At 48.3% G+C, this 22,021-nt stretch overlaps 1 pseudogene; it reads left to right on the top strand.

Moving 5' to 3' along the window:
• Positions 1–4,079: 4,079 nt before the first annotated feature.
• LOC100582249 lies at positions 4,080–18,981 on the top strand (annotated as a pseudogene).
• The last annotated feature ends 3,040 nt before the right edge of the window (positions 18,982–22,021 follow it).

The following is a 22,021-nucleotide window of genomic DNA, read 5'->3' as shown; positions in this document are numbered from 1 at the left end:
TGTGTGTTTTTTAAAAGGAAGAAGGAATGGTATCGTATGTGTGGTATGCTACTTTTTGTGTTGAGAGAGAAGGGTAGAATAAGAATATACATGTGTATCTGCAAAGATAAATTCTGAGATGATATATAAGAAATGAATTAAAAGTGTTTGGCTGTGGAAGGAGAATAAGACTGTGAATGGGATTTTGTCCCATACTTTTATAGTTATATTTAAAAATTTTCTGGACTATATATTTGTACATATGACCCTTTTAAAAATAAGTGAATGAAGGAATGAAGTAGGATTATGAGAAAGAGATAAGAAAAAGGATCTAAGGGGCTGCCCATCTTCTTAGTACCCAGTGAATATTAATACATGACAATAGCAGCAAAAATTGGAAGAGTAGCCCCAGGAGAGTGGTAGGGAGTCAGCCTTTCCTTTGTCTTTTCCTCAATTTCATATATTAAAAACATATATATACGTGTATATACACACACACACACACACACACACATATATATATATTCTGAGAACAATAAAACAATTTGAAACAAAAATGTCTCCCGATCTCTTAAAAGGAAGCTGGGGCAGCTTTATGTAGTGCACTTCCCAAAAATGGGCTGGTTTCCCTCAAGAGGCGGGGATTCTAGCCTACATGGGATACACGAGGCGGGGATTCTAGCCTACATGGGATACAAGAGGCGGGGATTCTAGCCTACATGGGATACAAGAGGCGGGGATTCTAGCCTACATGGGATACAAGAGGCGGGGATTCTAGCCTACATGGGATACAAGAGGCGGGGATTCTAGCCTACATGGGATACAAGAGGCGGGGATTCTAGCCTACATGGGATACAAGAGGCGGGGATTCTAGCCTGCATGGGATACAAGAGGCGGGGATTCTAGCCTACATGGGATACAAGAGGCGGGGATTCTAGCCTACATGGGATACAAGAGGCGGGGATTCTAGCCTACATGGGATACATATGGGAGAAAAAATAAGAAAAAGAAAAGAGATTTAAATAAAAATAAACGAAAGCACTTCTCCCTTATTATAATAATTTGGATGACAAATATTAAGAAAAATCTTTGCCACTCAAAACATTCTGGTTTGTTGCTTTTCATACTTTTTTATGCATGTAAACATTTTAAAAAGTAGAATCATAATAGATAGCCTTTTGTCACTTACTATATTTTGGGCATATTTCTGTGGCAGTAAATATATTCTGGCATCATCATTTTTAATGGTTGGATGTATATTAATTCCTTTCCTTTCTTTTTTTTTCCTTTCCTTTCTTTCCCTTTCCTTTCTTTTCTTCTTTCCTTCCTTTCTTTCCTTTTCCTTCCTTCCTTCTTCCTTTCCTTTGTTTTCCTTTTCCTTTTCTCCTTCCTTCCTTCCCTCCCTCCCTCCCTTCCTTCCTTCTTTCTCCCTCCAAACTCCAAAGTCACATTTCACTTAATTTTTATCCTGCTAAATTTCAAAGTGTTTTAACTTAGTGATTTTAGTGTAAACAGGAGCAGGAGAGAATGTAATTATCTAGATCTTGCTCTGTCACCCAGGCTGGAGTGCAGTGCCATAATCATAGCTACCGCAGCCTCAAATTCCTGGGCAGAAGCAATTTTCCCACCTCAGCCTGCCGAGTAGCTGGGACTACAGATGTGTGCCACCACTCCTAGCTATTTTTTAAAATGTTTTGTGGAGATGTGAATTCGCTATGCTGCCTAGGCTTGTCTTGAACTCCTGACTTCAAGTAATCCTCCCACCTTGGCTTGTCAAAGTGCTGGGGTTACAGGTGTGGACTGCTGCTCCCGGCCGAGAGTTTAGTTTTGTTTGCTAGTGATGTTCTTGGTATCTTTTCCTATTTGAGGCTTTGGTGCTAGTGCTGAAGTATTACACTCACCACCCAAGGTTTACAGGACTTTTGTTTTAATATGGAACAGATGGAACTGTTCAGTTCTGCATCTTTGCAGGTATACAAAATGTGCCTGCCGGGACTCTGCTTTATATCCATTGAAAGCAAGAAGTAATACAGTAAAACTTTGCCTGGCTAGAGGCTTTGAAGGAATGGAGTGTTCTGGTTGAATTCTATTAACTTGGAAGTATGAAGGTGAACAAATTCAGAACTTAAATTTCCTTTGAATGCAATTTGAAAATATAGCCAATGATTCCACTTTTCTTCTCTAGTAAGTTCGGACATTCCAATCTACTTGGTGTTTTATTATAGAACTCCTGGTGTGCCTGAGTCTTACACTGTGAAGATACCGTTTTAAAACTTCAGCAGTAAGAGGATGTAAATGGTTTTGTATGAGATCAGGCTGGATGAGAACTGATACTTGTAAACATACTTTTTAGAGTAAACCTCTGATTGCCACTTGTTTTCTTATGGAACTCATAAAAATAAAACACATTGGATGGAGGGTGGGAGTAGGAAGAAGAGTTATGTGTTATGTGTTTTAATTGCATGTCATTGTTTCATATCAAGACAGAACATATGGTATCCCTGGCTTTGGACCTAGAGAAGGAAACACATTTTTCTACCTGCTGTATGGCAGAGGTTTTTAACAGCTGGGGGGATTACTGCAGCAGAGATTGCTGAGCCTTACTCCAGGGCTTCTGATTCACCAGGTCCAGGGTAGGGCCTGGGAATTTGCACTTATAAAGAGTTCTCAGGTGCTGCTGGTGCTGCTAGTCCAGAGACTACATTACTCTTGTCTACTAACTGTAAGTTGTAGAACTCTAGACGAAAACTTGGTCTGGGATAAGAAGCACACAGGTTATGGAGCAAATCATGAAAGATTCAACCCTTGATGCCAACCTAGTGTGGAATTCAGGTAACAGGCAGTACACAGTGACATAACACAGTTCTTGGTTTTCATGATTGCAAGTCATAGCCAAGTATGAAGTGAGAAATTCAGTTTCATTTACAAGGCTTAGAGAGGCCAGGTGATTCTAGAAAAATGGGCCTTGTTTTAAACCAGTAAAGAGCTTTGAGTGCTTATTAAATTGAAAGCTTTTAAAATTTATTTTGTATCTTATTTTATTTCTTTTGAGATGGAGTTTCGCTCTGTCACCCAGGCTGGACTGCAATGGTGTGAGCTTGGCTCACTGCAACCTCTGCCTCCTGGGTTCAAGTGATTCTCCTGCCTCAGCCTCCCAAATAGCTGGGATTACAGGCACCCACTACCACGCCTGGCTAGTTTTTGTATTTTTAGTAGAGATGAGGTTTCACTACGTTGGCCAGGCTGGTCTCGACCTCCTGCCTTCAGGTGATCCACCCGCCTCGGGCTCCCAAAGTGCTGGGATTACAGGCGTGAACCACCGCATCTGGCCCAAAAGCTTTGTGTTGTTACAGATATCAGACATGTTTCTTGTTTAAGAAAAAAAATTTTAACAATAACGTAGGAGAATAAGAGAAACATTTTTCCAAAAAAGAGAAACTATTGTGATTATTTTATCTTATTGGAATGTTGGATAATATAGTCTGCTTCATTAATCATCAAGCATGCTATGGATTTTCCATTTTTATAAGATCTTTATCTCAGTTATGGTAATACTGGTAATTTTTGTATTGTGTTTGAAGATGAAAAATATAGGCCAAAGTCATAGACCTTGCATAGAAGCTGGATAATGAAGACAGCTCTGGAGGAACGCATAGATACACACACACAGACACACACATATATAAAGTATACACACATATATTTTTTAAAGTTTTAAATCTTTTAAAGCAAAAGCCAGCTCCTCCCCTCTCCCAGAGTGGGCGGCTCCTCCACTCTCTTAGAGTTGGCTGGGACAGAGGTTGCATGGGCAGCTTTCCTTGTGAGCCACAGGTCCCTCTGGACATACTGCTGCCTGGCCGTGCCCCCTTTCCCTTTCATCTTTGTCATTGACCAATGGGCTTGGAGCATTACGGCCACGCCCCTGTTCTGCATTCTACTGGGGCCCTGGTTACGCCTCCTCTGGCTCAGTCACACAGCTGCCTGGTAGGCGAGTGGAAGTGTTCATCAGTGCTCACTGGGATTTCGCTGACGTGGCCCCAACCCTGACTCCCTCCCCCACCCCGCCTCCCTCCCCACCCCGGCTCCCTCCCCACCCCATGATGGCAGAAGAAACTCGACAGAGCAAATTGGCCACAGCAAAGAAAAAGGTAAAAACGCACCAGGTCATGGCCCCCCAACCCAACCACAGATCCCCTCTGATGACAAGACCACTGCCAGAGTCCATACCACTCCTGAGGCACACTGCACTGGGCCCCCAACCGTGGCATCTCTGGGGTCCCCCCAACGAAGTCTTGTCAGTCAGCCCCGCCCCTTCAGCAAGCAGCCCAGTCCCTGCCCTTGCCAATTGCCCTATGTTGACTTTGGGCGGGTGTGTCCTGGGGATCCCCACTCCATTACTGGTCCCTCACCTCCAGTCACCCCACGTTTGACCTCCCGGGGCTCTTCGGGCTTGTGTCTCCAAGGACCTGGGTCCCCCAGCCCAGGCCCCGCCCTCGTCTGTCATCCCTGGGTGACTTTGGGCTGGTGACTCCTGGGGCTCCCTGCTGCAGACTGTGCCCTCCCCTCCTGCTGCCTCAAGGTCGACCTCCCTGGGCTCTTTGTGCTGGCATCTCCAAGGACCTGGGTCCCACCCCTGTGTTTCCTCCCCCATTGTGGAGAGGCGACTCAGACACCGCGCTGATGTGGTCCCTCCCCCCTACCAGGAGGAGTGGAATATAGTGATGTCACAGTCTGCCTAGGAACTGTCATTACTGCAAGACCGGCCTTTGATCTTACGACCCAGTTCACCTAAGCATTCTCACCCCATTTCTGGTTCCTCTGGTCACAGCACTAATTTCCAGCTGGAAGGGGAATGGAGACTATGGGACCTAGGAGCAAGAGGTTTCATGCTGCCTTACTCCCTTAACAGTGGGAAAAGCCTACACTTTCCCCATGAGCTCAAAATGTTGACAGTATCTCTGGGTGGCAGTGGGGGAATGGGTTTGGTTTGGTTTTTCTCCCAGGCTTCTACTTTCCAGAGAGATTTTAACATTTTTTTCCTGAGTTCTCCACCTCATATTCTAATTCTCCATGGTTCTGGGACCAGACTGCCCTTTATTCAGTGGTCTCTGAAGTGAGATTTGCTCATCTTTTGTGGAATAGATCTTGGGAAACTGAACTTGACAGCTTGAATCTTCCTCATATTATCTCAACCTGGGGTAATTTGAGTGCCACAGGATAAATGTGGGACATCTTTCTGAAGCATCGGTTTCCCTTGATTCTCCTGAGATCACGAGAAAAAGCATTAATATACTTAGGAATGACAGTCACATAGGTTTCTAAGAGTATACCAGACTTCTCTCTGAAATGAGGTTTGAGTTGTCCTCTTTCTCATAAATTCCCAGATTTAACAGAAAGGCTGCCTTCTGCCATGAGGACACAGTGATATAAAAGTTTGAGAGGTACTGGCGCACTTCTTCACACTAACAGACGTGTGAGGATGTATGACTCTAAACCACAGGGCATACAGTTCCTGCCTACTTAATGTTTACTTTTCTACCTCTGCCTCTGGTTTTGGTCCCTGACAGCTGCTGATTCTTGGCAAAACCCCAGAGCTTGGAGTCAGAAGACTGAGTTTCAAAGTTCCAGTATTGCCTCTTTCTTTCTTTCTTTCTTTCTTTCTTTCTTTCTTTCTTTCTTTCTTTCTTTCTTTCTTTCTTTCTTTCTTCTTTCTTTCTTCTTTCTTTCTTTCTTTCTTTCTTTTCTTTTTTCTTTCTTTCTTTTTTCTTTTCTTTCTTCCTTTCTTTCCTTTCTTTCTTCCTTTCTTTCCTTTCTTTCTTTCTTTTCTTTATTTCCTTCTTTGTTTCCTTCCTTTCTTCCTTCCCTCCCTCCTTCCTCCTTCCTTCCTTCCTTCCTTCTTTTTTTTTCTAGCCATGATATCAATCCCTCTCAGTCACTAAATGATTGTGACAACACCTTGTACAGTTGTTGGTGTCATTAAATCAGATGGTGTATAAGAGTATTTTGTAAAAACTAAAAAGGAGGATGTGGCTGATAGTTCTCATGAGTATTACTGCTCTTCTTTCCCACAGTTAAAAGAATATTGGCAGAGAAACAGCCCTGGTGTTCCAGCAGGAGCAAAAAGGAACAGGAAAACAAATGGCAGTGGCACTGAGACAGCCACTTCTCGTGGTGGCCACTCACCTGGGGATGTGAGTCTTGGCTGGCCAGGCTCCTGGGGAGAGGGGACCCAAGGAGCAGTGGAGGGTAATTGTTAGGATTGTGGATGGACTGTTAGGTACTGGATAACAATTCTGAATTTGAATCCTGCCTCTCCGTCTGCTAGGGATATGATTTAGGGCAAGTTGCTTGAGCTCTTTGGGCCTCTCTTTTCACATCTCTAATAGAGGTGGTATCGTTTGACTTCCTTTTGTGAAGTTTAAATGAGATTTGTTATTGTTGTTTTTATGTTAATCCCTAGTACATGGCCTGCTGTAAACACTCAGGACACCCAGGATATGGTCATTGCTGTTTGATTTTCCTCATCCCCAGTCTGAAGGGGAAGCCAGGACAATGAGAACAGCCACTTGCCATCAGGAGTCACTGAAAGGGCCCCAGGGTGGGATGGTGGGGAGATAAGAACCATGAGAGAAGTTGTTACAAAGGAGTTTTGGGAGAAAAGGTCCAAGATAAGCAGAAAATGTTGCCGGTTGATGGGGAAGAAAGGAAGTCAGAGGGCTTAGACACTGAGGGGGACAGAACATCTCCATGTGCACTCTCATCTCTTGTAGTCAGCACCAGGTATCCACGGGGAGGGCCCTACATCATCTGCTACCCTGAAGGATCTGGAGGCAAGAGGCTCTGGGCGGAGGTGCAGTGACCCTGCAGGCCAGCCCTCCAACCTCCTCCCACAGTGGGGACTAGGTGCCCCTCTGCCAGCTGAGACAGTCCACACACACCGCAGCCCTAATGATTGTTCTCTCTACCTCTCCCCCCACTCCACTCCTCCTCCACCTCCTCCTCGCTGCTTGTGCCGCAGAGCCCGTGCCAAGAACCAGCAGTAGTCCTGGACTCCAGGACTGTAAAAACCAGTCAACTGAAGAACACCATCAAATCTTTGGTAAGAGTCCAGTGGGGTCCCCTGATTCCACCCTGCCAATCCTGGGCTCGTTTCCCCTTGGGGCCCTGAAGAAAGGGGCCGGGGGCCCCTGGTGCCAAGGGCAAATAGGGAGCTGGGGCACCCAGGCCTCACCTGGAGGGACCCCAGAACATGAAGCATGGCTCTTCTTTTGCTGCCCTTTGAGGACTCTCTCCTCTCCGGACACCCCTGCTCCAGTCCTTGCTAGACACGCCCTGGGATTGTTGCCTCTTGGGGAAGTGCTAGCCTGATTGGTTGTCAGGGGCCCCGTATTTCTGCTGTGACTCAGTCCCTAATTTGCTCTTTGATTCTGGACAAGCCACCTCTCCTTTTTGGGCTCGTGTTTTGAGAGGAGGTAGTGAGTATCAAAGGTCTCTGTCAGCTCTGAGAGTCTGAGATTTAAAGGCCCCCTAGAATGGAAACCTCAGGGCCAAGGGCTCCTGTCTGTCCTTTTCCATCCTATATCTGCTGTGAAGAACCGTACCTGGCCCGTTACGTGCTCAGTAAATGTTTATTGAATGAACACACTTTTCTAAATCACAAGCTGGCAGAAGGGGGGGCCTTTCTCAGACTCCGTTTCTAGAGGTTTATGTTACTCTGCTCTCAAGAGATTCCAGATTCAGACTTCGAGTTTTGCGGCTGTGGGCGAAAACCAACAAAGACCCAAATCCTCTGTCCTTGGGAGCTTGAGGAGAGTTTACCAGTTCGTGTTCCCATTGGGTCTGAGAACTTTGCCTTTAAAATCCATTCCTGGCCCCTTCCTACCGCTTCCTGGTCTGGGGAATAGAGCTGAGGGGGCCACCCTCCATCACCTTGATTTGACTCTCCCCACAGAAACAACAGAAGAAACAAGTGGAACATCAGCTGGCAGAAGTAACGTGATTCCTTTGTTTGCTCATGACATGACTGCTGGGTTTGGGGGGCACTCAGATGTAGAGGCCCCAGTCTCTTCTCATCCACTCCCAGCCTGGGGAAGAAGGCTCACCCCTCAGATTCCACCCCATCCCCACAGGGTCCCTGATAACCTGGTCCCATGGATGGGCCTGTCCTGGGGCATTGGTGGCATTCTGGGGGCATGTCTCTTGCTGTGCCATCTCTGCCTCCCCCTGGTAAGAGCTCTGTCTTCCTCTTCCCACAGGAAAAGAAAGCAAACAATGAGAAACACAAAGCCATAAAGGAGCTAGAGGTGAGCGGAGGGTGTGCAGTTCCCTCCCGTCCTCCGGAGAATGTTTCTTTCCTTCTCTTTCAGCACTTGCTTGGCTTTTCTCCTGAAGGTTCAAATCCAGAGATTGAACACACAGAAGGGAAACTAAATATCACACGAAACGTTCTCTCAAATATTTTGAAGGTAGGAATCTGGGCACCCTGTCATCTTTCAACCTGGCACTTTGACATGTCTTAGGGAGAGTCCTTCGGGCCCCATCTCAACTCTCTCATTACAGATGAATCCAAGGATCTGGCCATCCGCCTGCAACATTCATTGCAGCGTATAGCAGAGTTAGGGCTCTCTCTGCTGTCACTGCCACACAGGAGAAGAAGGAGGACAGTGTGAGTTCAGCCACGTGCCCCATCCCCTGGCAGCTTGGCTTCCTAGGTGGAGGAGTGAGCCTAAAGGTCCCTTCTGCAGGATGGAGTGTCCTGCCCAGAATGCAGCATGGCCATTTCCCGCTGCTTTTGTGTATGCTTGTTAGAGCAGCCTGGGGCTGAGTCAGCTGCTCTGAGTGAGTTGGGGGCCACTGTGGGGAGCAAGCACTGGACGCAGAGCTTGGAGGCCAAGTGCCTGCCCTGCCCTTACCTGGCTGTGGTCTTGGCCAAGTCCTAGGTGGGGTATTAGGTACTTGTACTGTGAAGGTACAGAAGAGCACATTTAATATGTTACCATTTCTGTAGACAGAGGAAAGTGTGTGTGTGTGTGTGTGTGTGCGCATACTATGATAATATACATAAAACATGTATGCAAAGGTTCATAAAAAAACTCAGGAGAGAGCAACAGGGTGGCTGGGAGATACTTCCCTTCTGTACCTTCTGAGTTTTGGACTATGCGAATGTATCATCCATTCAAAATGTGAACAAAAGATTAATTTTCCCCTTCCTATCTGTGCCCCCACCCCCAGCAAGAAAAATGGGCTTAGAGAATCACATAGATCTGGGTGTTCAAATCCCAGCTCTGCCTAAGTGATCTTAGGCAAGCACTTAAACGAATACTCCGTTTTCATCTACACAATAGAGGTAATCATAGTAACTCTCTCCTATGCTGGTTGCAAGGATTAAATGGGATTGCTAGCATGGTACCTGGTGAAGCACTCCATAAAGGTTCAAACAGTGGTAGCAATAAAAGTCATAACAAAGCAATATTATCTGATCTCTCTGGGCCTCTCTTAGCCAGCTGTAAATTCGATCTCTTTCCCTGTCCCTTCCAACTTGACTGAGTTCTTTTAAAAACCAGACCACGGGCTTGGAAAGGCCTTGCTCTTTACTGACTGAGTTGTATATTGAGCCTAGCCTGACCCTTTTAAGGGGAACTGTGGAACGGCCCGGGCTCTCCAGATCGAAACTTCTCACTCTTCACCATCAGACCTCGAGCCGCAGTAAAGCAGTTATCGAGTGGCAGTTAGAGCAGTCCATACAGGAGCAGGCACTGCTGAATGCACAAGCGACACGGGTGAGGTTTTGCAGAGGGAGGGATGTGGAAGGAAGATGACCCCAGGTGGCCAGGAGCAGGTGAGGACCAGTGACAGCCCTTCCTAACTTCTGTGCCCTTTCTTGCAGTTGAAGGAGTTGCTTAAACAAATCCGGCTAGAGAGAGATGAATATGCTCAACATATAAAAGAAGAGAGGGCCCGGTGGCAGCAGAGGATGAGGAAAATGTCACAGGAGGTGAGATCTGACCCTTCAGCCCCCCACCTTAGATAAGTCACTGGATCTTTCTGGGCATCTGTAAAATAAGAATAGTACAGCCGGAGGTGGTCCTGGGTCTGGGCTTTGTGGAGGTGGGGGCAGAGAGGGAGACGGCAGCCTGTCCAGCCTCCAGCCCCTCTCTCCAGGGCCCTTTCCCCTGTGCCTTGGGCAGGTTCGCACATTAAAGAAGGAGAAGAAGCATGAAACGCATCGGGTAGAAAAGCTGGAGAGGAGCTTGTCAAACTCAAAAACCAGATGGGTAAGATGGGGCTGGCATGACCTGGGAGCAGGACTGGCATCAGAGGACTCTGGGGGTGGCTTAGAATGCCCCAGGGAGGTGGGTGGATGGAAGGGCTTTGAGGCAGAGGGAAAGAGGTCTGTGCCAGGAGATGGCAAGTCTTGTCATCTCCATGAGCCTCAGTGTCCCCATCAGCAAAGAGGGCCTGTTGTCAGCCACCCACAGTGCTCTCTATCTGAAAGTGGCTTGGAAGATTGGCTACCATCCAGGTGCGAGGAATCAGTAGCAGTGAGGCCAAGTTCGGGGAGCCTGAGAGGAGCTGTGCACCAAGAGGAGGGTTTTTTGCTTGTTTGAGAATCCAGAGGCCCTTATTTTCTGCTTCCTTTCTCAGCTGAACCCCTGACCCTGGAGCCTCCAGCAGTGCCCTCTGAGGTGGAGCTGCAGCACCTGAGGAAGGAGGTTGAGAGAGTGGCAGCAGAACTCCAAGCCCAGGTAGACAACAATAAGGGCATGAGTGTCCTGATATCGGGGCAAAAGGAGAGGCTTCGGGAGCAGGGGGAGAGGCTTTGGGAGCAGGAAGCGAGGCTTCAGCAGCTGGCCGAGCCACAGAGTAGCTTCGAGGAGCTGGTGCGTTGCCCCACCTAGGGAGCCTGCCCTCCTCCCTAGCCCTCCAGGCCTTCATTTCCCCACCTGTAAAATGGGGCAGTGTAGCCCTCATGTGAAATGTTACTTCTAAAGGCACCTGTGAGCCAGAGCCATGCTCTGGTGACTGTGGGAGAGAGGGGATGATTTTTCTAACCTGCCTCCACCCTTCCCAGTGCCGTGGGAGGCAGACGCCAAGTTCTGGGGTCTCCAGCTGCAGTGAGCGGCTGCCGATTGCTTCTCTCTGTCCAGAACAATGAGAACAAGAGCTCTCTGCAGTTCGAGCAGCAAGTAGAGGAGCTGCAGGAGAAGCTTGGCAAGGTGAAGGAGACAGTAACCTCTGCCCCATCCAAGAAGGGCTGGGAGGAGGGCACCAGCATGTTGGGAGGGGAGGTGCCAGGCCAGAGGCAGCTCTAGCCTGTGGGCAGGTGACCCTAGCACCCTCCAGGGCAGTCCTGTGACTATTTCTTGCTTCCTGCCTTCTGACTTTTAGAGGTGGGTAGCCCTGGGCTCCTCCCAGGTCTGGACATCATCATCCCAGCTAGCGGCATGGAGTTCCCAGTCATAGGGGAAGAGACAGTGGTATAAGAGGCTCCTTATGCCAGGCACGATGGCTCACGCCTATAATCCCAGCACTTTGGGAGGCTAAGGCAGGAGAATCACTTGAGGTCAGCAGTTTGAGATCAGCCTGGCCAACATGGTAAAACCTCATCTCCACTAAAATTACCAAAAAAAAAAAAAAAAATTAGCCGGGCATGATGGCACATGCCTGTAATCCCACCTACTCAGGAGGCTGAGGCATGAGAATCGCTTGAGCCCAGGAGGTGGAGGTTGCAGTGAGCTGAGATTGCACCACTGCACTCCAGCCTGGCCCACAGAGTGACACTCTGTCTCCAAACAAAACAAAAAGGTCTTAGATTAAAACTGGATTCCAGCCTCGGTTCCACTGGTCACCAATCAAGTACTTTGCATCTCTAAGTCTCTGTTCGTTTGACTTCAAAAGGAAGTTAACATTTTCCTTACAGAGGTGCTGAGGATTAATTGAGATAACACTTGGAAAGCATTAGGCATGTAGCACACTTAGCAGATGGTGGTTGGCTTCCAGTGCTTTTCCACCAGTCTGTGGCCTACAGTTTAAATGGTGAGAAGAGGGTATGAGATTTGAGGCTGGGGAAGGAGGCGTGGGGTTCTAGGAAAAGGAGGCAGTCACTTAGGCCTGGAGCCAGGGGCCAGGGGCCTGGGCAGGCGACAGAGCCCCACAATGCCCTCGCTACTCTATTAATGGGCCCAGAATCTGGAAGCCAGCAACCATGTGCCCTCACGCCCAGGGTCTTCCTGCAGGTGGAGCTGAAGAGCCAAGAGGCTCAGAGTCTGCAGCAGCAGCCAGACTATTACCTGGGTCACCTGCAGCAGTACGTGGGCACCTATCAGGAGCAGGTGGCCTCCTGTCAGCAGCAGACATCTGAGATGGAGGCGCTGCACAGCCAGTTACTGCAGCAGACCCAGCTAATGAACCAGCTGCAGCAGCAGGAAGCTTGCGGCAAAGCGGTAGCCAACCTGGCCCACCAAAAGTTGCAGGAGACCCAGGGGAGGGGGCTGCTGAGGCCGGGGCCCTAAGGGGGACAACCTGACAAACTCTGTGCCTTCTCACCCTTTCCTGGCCCCTTAGGAGTGCCTGGAAACTGCCAGCCAGCAGAACCAGCCCCTACAGGCCCAGTTGAGCCTCATGGCTCTCCCTGGGGAAGGTACAGGAGACTGCCCAGAGGAAGAGGAGAGAGCCCCAGGAGGAAGCGGGGACTGTTAGCAGTATAGGATTGAGGAGTTGGAAGAGACCTTTAGAACAGCTGGTCCTTATGCCGACTGGGTGCCCGCACTAAGTTCGGCATCAATATGGTGACCTCCTGGGAGTGGGGGGCCACCAAGTCGCTTAAGGATGGCTGAACTGGCCCAGGTCAGAAAGGGAGTGGGTCAGAACTCCCGCACCGACCAGTAGTGGGACTATGCCTGATCCTGGTTCTTAAAAGTAAAAATAAAGAACAGCAGCTCATTGCTGTCTGGGTAGTGGCTGGCTCAGGGTTACACAGTGAGGGTGGAGGCACAAGTGGGCCCACAGTACCTCCCTTGTTGGGTTGTCTGAGGACCCTTCTGGCCACCCCCCACAGGAGATGAAGGAGGACATCTGGACAGTGAGGATGAGGAGGCACCTCAGCCAATGCTGAGCAACCCGGAGGACCTGGAGAGCTGGGAGGCCACGGTGAGCCTCACTCCCCCTGCACCCATTTTGCCACCTTCCTCTGTGGTCCCTCCAAGACCCCTTTATGCTCTTGGTTTCCCTGCCTTCTGATTTCTCTGGACCCTCACCCCTTCTGGGAGCCAGTGGTCAGACACCATTTCACCTGTGACCAACAGGTGCACTCTCTGAGGCCCCAAGGGAAGGGGCTGCGCTCCACCTCTCTGCCATTTGTTCTGTGTATGCCCCTACAAGAATGCTCACCTCTTGCCCTCAGGTTGCATTTTTCAACTCCGCTGGAGCCAATGCCCAGGAGGAGCAGGAACGGTTACGAGAGCAGGTGAAAGAGCAGAGGGTGTGCTGCCAGCGCCTGGCTCACCTGGTGGCTTCGGCCCAGCAGGAGCCAGAGGCAGCGGTCCCAGTCCCAGTGACTGGGGGCGAGTCTGTGAGTGGGAAGACCCACCGGGCCGTGCAGGAGGTCATGGAGAAGCTGGAGGTGAGTCCTGGCATGGGCCAAGAAGGGCAGGGGTGGGGCAGGTCGCTGCCGAGATGTGACCCCATTATTTTGGCTCCAGAGCGGCCTTATGGACCTCCTGGAGGAGAAGGCGGACCTGAGGGAGTGAGTGGAGAAGCTAGAACTTCGATTCCTCCAGTACTGGAAAGACAGAAGCCATCAGTGAGCGGGAGGCCAGGGCACGGCAGGGAGAGCTGCAGGGCCATCGGAGGGGCCTCAGCGTCTGAGCCCTGTCCTCCCACAGGAATGTGGATCACCCTAGAACACAGCCGGGGGCAGTGCCAAAGATGCAGCAACAGGAGGAGAACATCATCAGGCTGGTCCAGGACAAGGAGGAGATGAAGGTAGGGTGTACAGCATCTCTGCAGGGGTGGGGGTGGGCGCGACTGTGGGCGCCGGTAGGTGCGTAACAGCTGAGCACCCCTCCCTCCAGGTGAAGCTGCTGGAGCTGCCGGAGACGATGTTGTGGCTTGTGATGACTACAACGAGGGACACGGCAAATTCCAGGCCACTGCCCTGAACCCTGCTGATGAGCCCGGTCCAGGCGCCCCAGTCCCCCAGGAGCTTGCGGGTGCTGACAAGCATGGTGGTGAGTAGAGTCCTCAGGCAGGGTGGGCAGGCAGGGGCAGGCGAGGCTCGCACTGCCCTCAGATCCCCACCTCCGTCTCTCCAAAGATCTTTGTGAGGTGAGCCTCACTGACAGTGTGGAGCACCCAGGCTTGGGCAGCAACTCCTGTATGCCGTTCTTTTGCTGGGCTTGGCTGCTGAGAAGGAGGAGACAAACATCACTATCGTCAAAGAGCTGCTCAAGAAATTTTAAAAGAGGAAACAAAGTTAGGGGGTTAATCTCCTACCCAATTCATTTACTTCAATGTTAGAGCCACTCATGATTATTTGTGTTTGTAATTTATAGTTTATTTGTAAAAAGTTAAAGGAGAGTGGGTCTCTGTGGCTTTCACTGATGTTCACTCTGGCATCCTTTAGCATTTTTCCTTTTTAGTTTCATAATTGTAGGTCATTAGCATGCATATCGAGTTTGCCCTTATGTGGTGGGAGTTCAAATACACAAAGACCCACTATTTGCAAAAAATTATTGTTGCTAGTTTGGAATAGGCTGCCATGCTTTTTTAATGTTATTGCAGCATATATATTCATTACAGAATTCAGATAAAATTTGCTTATGTTCTGCTATTGTTTCATCTAATCTTAATCACAGTGAGCTCTTCATTAGCTCAATATGTGGTTTGCCCCCAAGTGTGCACTGTTTATTACTTTGTAATATGCCACTATGAGTACTGACATTTACAGTTGTTTAAAGGCCGAGAACTGGAAACGCCTTTCCCCTATTTTCTGTGTATTGGTGATGGGAGTAGTAACATTTTGGGGGAGCTTTTAAAATCTCACAGAAGAGGAAAGTGGCCTGCTCTGGCAGGTATGTGCAGGATAGAGTGTGTTTCATTTGTTCCAGTGCCAAGAATTAGCACTGTACTATGGTAGTTCCCTTCAGATTTGTATGTGCTCTGGGCTCATGAAGATATTGCATCATGAGCTGCAGCAGTTGTACTCTCTCGATGACCTAAAAAGTGTTTATTTCTGAGGAACGAAAGGCTCCCATCGTTGACTGTAGATGTGGAAAACCTTCCCTAGCTTAGAGCATTTGTATCTATAATACATTTTAAAGTCAGAGTTGATGTTACCTGTTTTAATCACATGACCACATGTCCCAGTACACAAAAGAGTGCTGGTTGGCATTCTTCTTAATGTATTTAGTAAAGATCATAAGAAATCCTTTAAGAGTTTAAATGTCCCTGGAACAGGCATACAGGCTCTAGTCAAGAATGAATTAGAGTGAAGGAAAGCTGTGTGACACCTGGCATTCCTCTCTGTTCATGGAGCTTCTTTGAGGCTTGAAGATTGATTTTACCATCTAGACCTCTCTGGCTAATACCTATTCTTCAACCACCTTGGTTACTCTGACATAGGAATTTACTTCTTTTCCTTGAATGGAAAACACTTTAAAAAATAATAACAAACACTATTATAAACTAATATATGTGAGAGTACTTAGTTGAAACAAAAAGGAGTTTTACTAGACAGTATTATACTATATTTGAAAATCAAGGAGAAGTTTATGCAATTTAAAATGTTTATAAACTGCAGTGCAATCTACTGTTTGTGAATGCCAATGTATTATCAGGAAACGTGTCTATACAATCACAGAGTTACATTTCCTAACAAACTTGTTTACTAAGAGTGAAATATGTTTTTGTACCTCTCAGTTTCACTTAGGGACATATTTTGTGCAATATTTATGTGATTGTGCCTATGCATGATGAATGAATGATTTCAGTCATACATTGCCTAAATCATAACTTGATGATGCTTGGGAAGGACTCAACAGTTCAAACTTCATGAAGTTCTAATGTCTGTGTTCCAAAACACATCACATTATTAGGACGTAGTGAGATGTGTATGTGCACTCCCTGGGGTGGGGATTTCTAGTTACTAGACCATCTCCATTTTTAGCATTTGGCGTCCTCATGATACTTTTCTAAATATGACATTAACAGGAGAGCAACAATACAATTCTGCCAATGGAATAACAGATTTGCCTGCATTCACTGAAAGAGCGCAAATATTGGGTCCTTGTGACTTCAACTGCCTCTTCCAAATTGTATGAATGTATCAGTGTATTAGATAAACCCAGTTTCAGAATGATAAAGAAAAAATGTTAGACCAAATAATGCAGCTAATTAACAGTGGTACGATTTCTAGCCTGCGGGTTTAAAATGGACTTAAAGTCCTGTTCTTGCCTTTTATTTTCTGAACTTGCTGCTTTTAGCATTCTTTGAGTTCAGTTTAAAGACAGTTACTTTAAGTCCATTTTAAACCCTCGGCTAGAAATCGTACCACTGTTAATTAGCCACATCTATTTGGTCTAACGTTTTTTCTTTATCATTCTGAAACTGGGTTTATCTAATACATTGATAAACTATTTCAAAGGTACTTTTATTGTTGAAATCATTTCACTTTTACCCGATAAATATCAATGACTAGGAATGACCTTCGGATAGCATTTAGCATCTGTAACTAATCTGAGAATAATGTGTTCATCAGGTGCCTATGGATTAAATCACATACTGGCATGTTTAAGCTGAATGTCAGTCTGGAAATAAATTTACTATATTAACTGAAATACCACTCTTTGTGTAGGTATTTGTCATATATTTAAGAGAAAGCTAAAAAGAATGGAAATCATATGACTAACTTAAGTCTTTCTTCAAAGTGCATACAGTCTTTTGCGATACCTCATTCAGCCAAGTATTTGTGCTCTTCCTCATTCAGTCTAATGCAGCTTTTGATTTGCTTAGAAGGAAGGTTAGAGTTCATCAGAAACAGAATTTTAAAATGCTAGTTCAACTGAATAAATTTGAATTTCTGCAGGAAGAATCAAAACATCTATTTAAAGATTGCAATATATAATAATTATTTTTTAAGTATTTGATTAAACCTGATAGGTTTTCCAGAAATGAAAAAAAAATCAGTTCTAAAACCAAAGCTGATTTTTAGAAAATTTGAAAATGTAAATCAGCCCTATCCATAATACAGTTTCTCTAAAACGTTATCTTAAAGAGTCATTTAAAAATAATGTAACTATTAAAAAATTTAACTGCTATCTTAAAGTTCTGAAATAAGTAAAACATTTTAAAATATGAATACTATAGTTTAAAAGAAAGAAACGGTGGGAAGGAAAAGTAGAGAAAGAAATGCCAATTCCAGTCCAAAGCTTTATTTGCCAAGTTTCTTAGAATGAATTTGACCAATTTATGAATTCTTGTAAACAGAATGTATAATAGAAATACTGAAAAACTTTTGCCTAAAGTGACATTATTCACTGCCAGTGTGATGCTACTGTAATGTAATAAATTATTAAATTGTTGCAAAGTGCTGTTTTTGCCTTAAAATTTTATTTTGCGTGTCTTGAAAAACTGTAGTATTAAAGGTGTTGATACTGTGAGAATGCTGGGCATGCTTGGCATGAGATAATCTGTTTCATTTTTACAAAATTGTAATATAGCCATGCAAGTGTTTGTTAAAAGAACACAAAATGAAAAAGTTACAGGATTAAAAAATGTTATGGAGTGAAAAAGTTATGGGATAAAAAATGTAAAAAAGTTCTGGCAAAAAAGTAGAAAAAAATTTTGTGAAAAGTTACAAAAAAAGTTATGAAAAAGAAGTTATGGGATTTTTTTAAAAGTCATGGGATAAAAATAAAAATTAAAAGCAGGCCTCTGTCAGCAAAGCCTGGAGAAGTAGGGCTGGAGTCTCCACTGCCACTGTGAGCCTACCACCCCTTCCCAGGCCCCCCTTTACAATTAGGGTAGACACATAAGACCTCTGTTTAATGGGGAAAGACAAACAGACCCTTTGCCGCCTTGACCAGGGCTGAGTCCTTACATTTCTGGATGATGATGATTGTTATTTAAGAGCCAGAGGCTGGCAGAGGTGGTTTGTTTGGAGGAGGTCTGATGGCCTCCTTACTCTCACCATAGTAACTTTTCCCTCAGGGAGGCTCCCATGTTCTTATTCAGAGAGGTAGCTGAGGTGGGACAGTGGGGCTAACTGTGGACCAGGTGAGGGCACGGGCTGCTGCAGTGGCCCCCTTCCCCAGTGTACATATTGTGTCTGTGTAATGTTTTGTATATTCCAGAGGGTAGGGCCACCCCTGTATCGTACCTAGTGGAGGTTGGAGCTGGCACATGGGGAGGAGGGTCTAATAATTATTTGTGGCTGGGAAACTTATTTATTGCTAGCATAGGACAGAGAAAGGAGGCGGGGATGGGGTCATGGCTCCTGGTGATGCGACTCCTGTTTATTTTGCTTTTTATTTTGGAATAAATGGATTTAGCCATACTGCTCAGCCTGATGTGTTCCCGTTTCCCTCACTGGGTCCTGGTGTTTGTGCCACTGAACGAGGAGCCCCGGAGTGTCTGAGCATGTCCAGCTGGGCTGTTGGGGACCTTGCAGGCCTGTTAACTGTATGCTGCCTGGTGACACCTGGGGGATTCCACGGGGACTGCCATGGACCTATGGGGTGCAGTCCGGCCCTGACTGCCAACAGACTCAGAAGCCTGATCTAGCCATGGCCGGGAAGACAGGTACCAGCACCTAAGGGCACTGACTTCCACCCACCCCAGGCATCTTCCGTTCCATCCCCTTGCCTCCCTCTCCTGTCTGCACCTGGTGGCCTGTTCTGTCTGTCCCTCCAGAGTGCCGGCTGCTCCTCAGGCTCCCTCCAGGCTGAGTTCATGGCCCTCCCCCCTGGTGGCCAGAGCCAGCTTCACAGGATAAGAGCCAGCTAAGCTCCAGGGGCTTTCCAGGAAAAGTGTCCCTTGGAAAGGATGTGGCCTTTTCACAGCTCCCAACAGTGCCCTAGAAATATCTTGGCCTTTCCCCTCCTCTGAGCTCCACACAGAACACAGCCAGCAGAGGACACACTTCCCCGCCATCCAGAAATGGGTTTGATTCTCAGCCGAGGGACAGCAGGACTGGTAGAGACTGTCAGGCCACACAGAGGCCTGCACAGCACCCCCATGCTTGGTGGGGGGCGGGAGGGATGGCAGGGCTGGCTGTCCACAGGCCGGGCATGACAGGGAGGCTCACTGAAGATGGTGCACTTTGGAGGGGCAATGTCAGGGGACAGCTTTCTCTTGTTGGGCCACAGACTCCAAAAGGACAGCACGGTGACTGATTCCCAGGGCTAGAGACGAGGCGGTCGGCCATATGTTGGTGTATGTGTATATATATATGTGTGTGTATATATATATGTGTGTGTGTGTGTGTGTATTTATAGATATTTATAGAACAGGACAGGGGCATATCACAAAGGGGGCACAAGTTTTCAGCAATGGTCACACTTGGATGTGTCAGCTCACCACTACAACAGACTAAGTCACAGATGTAGGGGGCTGGTTTTGGCTTTGGGGCTGGGGCAGCCACTGTCAAGTCACAGAACAGCCGCTCAGGCAGGCTTGGAAAGGGAGGTCTCTGAGAAGAGGAGGGATCTGTTTAGAGGTCGAAGGTGGGGGCTGGGGCTCTGAGGATGGGATGGTCTTGCCTGACCCAATCAGCTGGCAGTTGGAGAGAAAGCAGAGACGAACAGGAGAGAGAAAAGCGAGCAGAGAGCTGGTGAGGCAAGTGCAGAGCACAGGTGTGCCACAGCAGCTGTGGGAGGGCTGGGAAGGGGAGGGCACAGGTGCGGGTGTGGCACGGTTCCTGGGAAAGTGGGGCTGGAAGGGAAAGGGAAGGAAGATGGAGGGAGGAGCCAGAGCTTAACGGTTAGTGCCTGGGGGCTGCAGCGGCCCTCCCCACCCCACACACACTGGCCTCTTTCAGGGCACCCAGGGCAGTGCACCCACCCTTCAGAGCAATGCTCAGCCCCCTCCGGTTTCCCTCTTCTCTGGTCACCCTGTCTTCAAACTCACTGGCCTGGGGCCACCTCTTGCTTTTGGGAACCCAGCGCAACATCCACCAGGCCTGATAGAGAAGGAGCACCGCTTGAACCAGGATGATGAAGCTAAAAGGGATGGATGGCTGGAGTGATCGCCACAGCCCCTCTGGGCAGTCGGAAAGCCCAGGACCCTCTGAAGGGACCCTGGGGGAGGTAGGGAGGACAGGCAGCTGGATGCCACTGGCTATAGACTTACAAGTCTAAGAGGGGAGCCTCAGCTTGTTGGGGGTTGCAGGTCACATAGGTGAGGCTGGCCCTTCCTGCTGGGAAAAGCCGAAGAGGGAGAGTCCATGGCAAGGGAGGTGGGCGAGCTTGCTGAGTGGAGCTCAGCCGGGCCAGCAGGCACTGTGGTCCCCTTGGCTGAATAGCAAAGGCGACATCTAGAAGCAACAGGCCAGGGTGCATTAGCCTGCTGGCTGCTGGTAGTGCCTCAGTGGGGGCCAGGGACCCTGCCTTCAGCCACACGCTAGCAGCTATGATGGTACGTCCCTGCCTGGCCTGTGAGGTGTGTTGTGGGTTGACCGTGTGTATGGGACTCTCAAGGATTCATCCTAGATCACCACTGGATTGTCATCAGATAAAGGAGGTGGGACCTGACTATCACCCCTGCTCTGCAGTGGATTTGGCTCTCAGCACTCCCAGGCTGGGAGCTGGATGCCCTCCCCTGGCAGCATGACTCAGACTTCACAATAGGTACGGCGTGCCCAGGATGACATTCCTAGGCCTCTGGCCGCCTCAGAGTACAGCCTCACACACAACCCCCTCCAAGCCCTCAGCCCTTACACCATAAGCCACGAGCCCTCTGACAGCTCCATAGAGCACCCATGTCTGCCTGTTTGGGCACAGAGCCTGTTCCAAGAGCCCACAAGCTCAGCCATGGAGGTTGGGGGGCTTTGGGGCTAGTGGGGGCCAGCCCTGGTACCTGCATCCAGCCGGGACACTCTGTACCTGAAGCTAGGAGTCGTCCACGGGCCCCTGTAGCTGTGCTGACGGTGGTCGTGTTGATGTCACGGATGATGCTGAGAGCCTCTTTCAGCATGTGGTGCACGTGCAGCATCTCGTCGCGCCGCTGTGCCTGCTCTGCCGACTCCTCCATCAGCGTGTTCTGGTCCCCCCGCGAGTACAGGTTGGACAGCAGCTCTGAGAAGATGAACTCCTTGGTCTGAGAATGGGCAAAGAAGGAAGGAGGTTGGGTCCTGATGCCTGTGCTGCCCTGGCCTCCCGCTGGCCCCTGCTGGGACTGTGTGCTGGAGTTGGAGCCCTGAGTATGGCTTTTCAGATGCGGCTTCTACACAGCTTAAACTCAAAGATCTGCCTCCCCACTGCCCTTTTCTCACTCAGATAGGGACACTGAGGTCCAGAGGGAAGGTCACCTGTCCAAGTCACAGATCTGGGAGGGGACCCTGGACCTATCATGCTACCAGGACACCTGTCTACTCAGTTTTTTCAATTTTTTTTTGGAGATAGGATCTTACTCTGCCGCTAGGCTGGAGTATAGTGGGCGAGATCACCGCTCACTGCATCCTCAACCTCTTGGGCTCAAAGTGATCCTCTAATGTCAGCCTGTCAAGTAGCTAGGACTATAGGCACGTGCCACCACGAAGCCCAGCTATTTTTAAAATTTTTCTGTAGAGGCCAGGTCTCACTATGTTGCCCAGGCTGGTCTCGAACTCCTGAGCTCAAGCTATCCTCCCGCCTTGGCCTCCCAAAGTGCTGGGATTACAGGCATGGGCCACTGTCCTCAGTCCCACGTTATATTTCTATGAGACAGCTCTGGTCTGGACCGTGCCTCCCTCCCTGGACCTGGTCCCATAAGGCTGGTCGGCATCTCCCCCAGGCCAACATGGCCACCTGCATCCCCAGTGCCACAGGAGCCCCCACCCCCATGAGGC

The sequence above is a fragment of the Nomascus leucogenys genome, chromosome 5, assembly GCF_006542625.1.
Source record: "Nomascus leucogenys isolate Asia chromosome 5, Asia_NLE_v1, whole genome shotgun sequence".
NCBI lineage: Eukaryota > Metazoa > Chordata > Mammalia > Primates > Hylobatidae > Nomascus > Nomascus leucogenys.
This window is presented reverse-complemented; position numbering and strand designations above follow the sequence as displayed.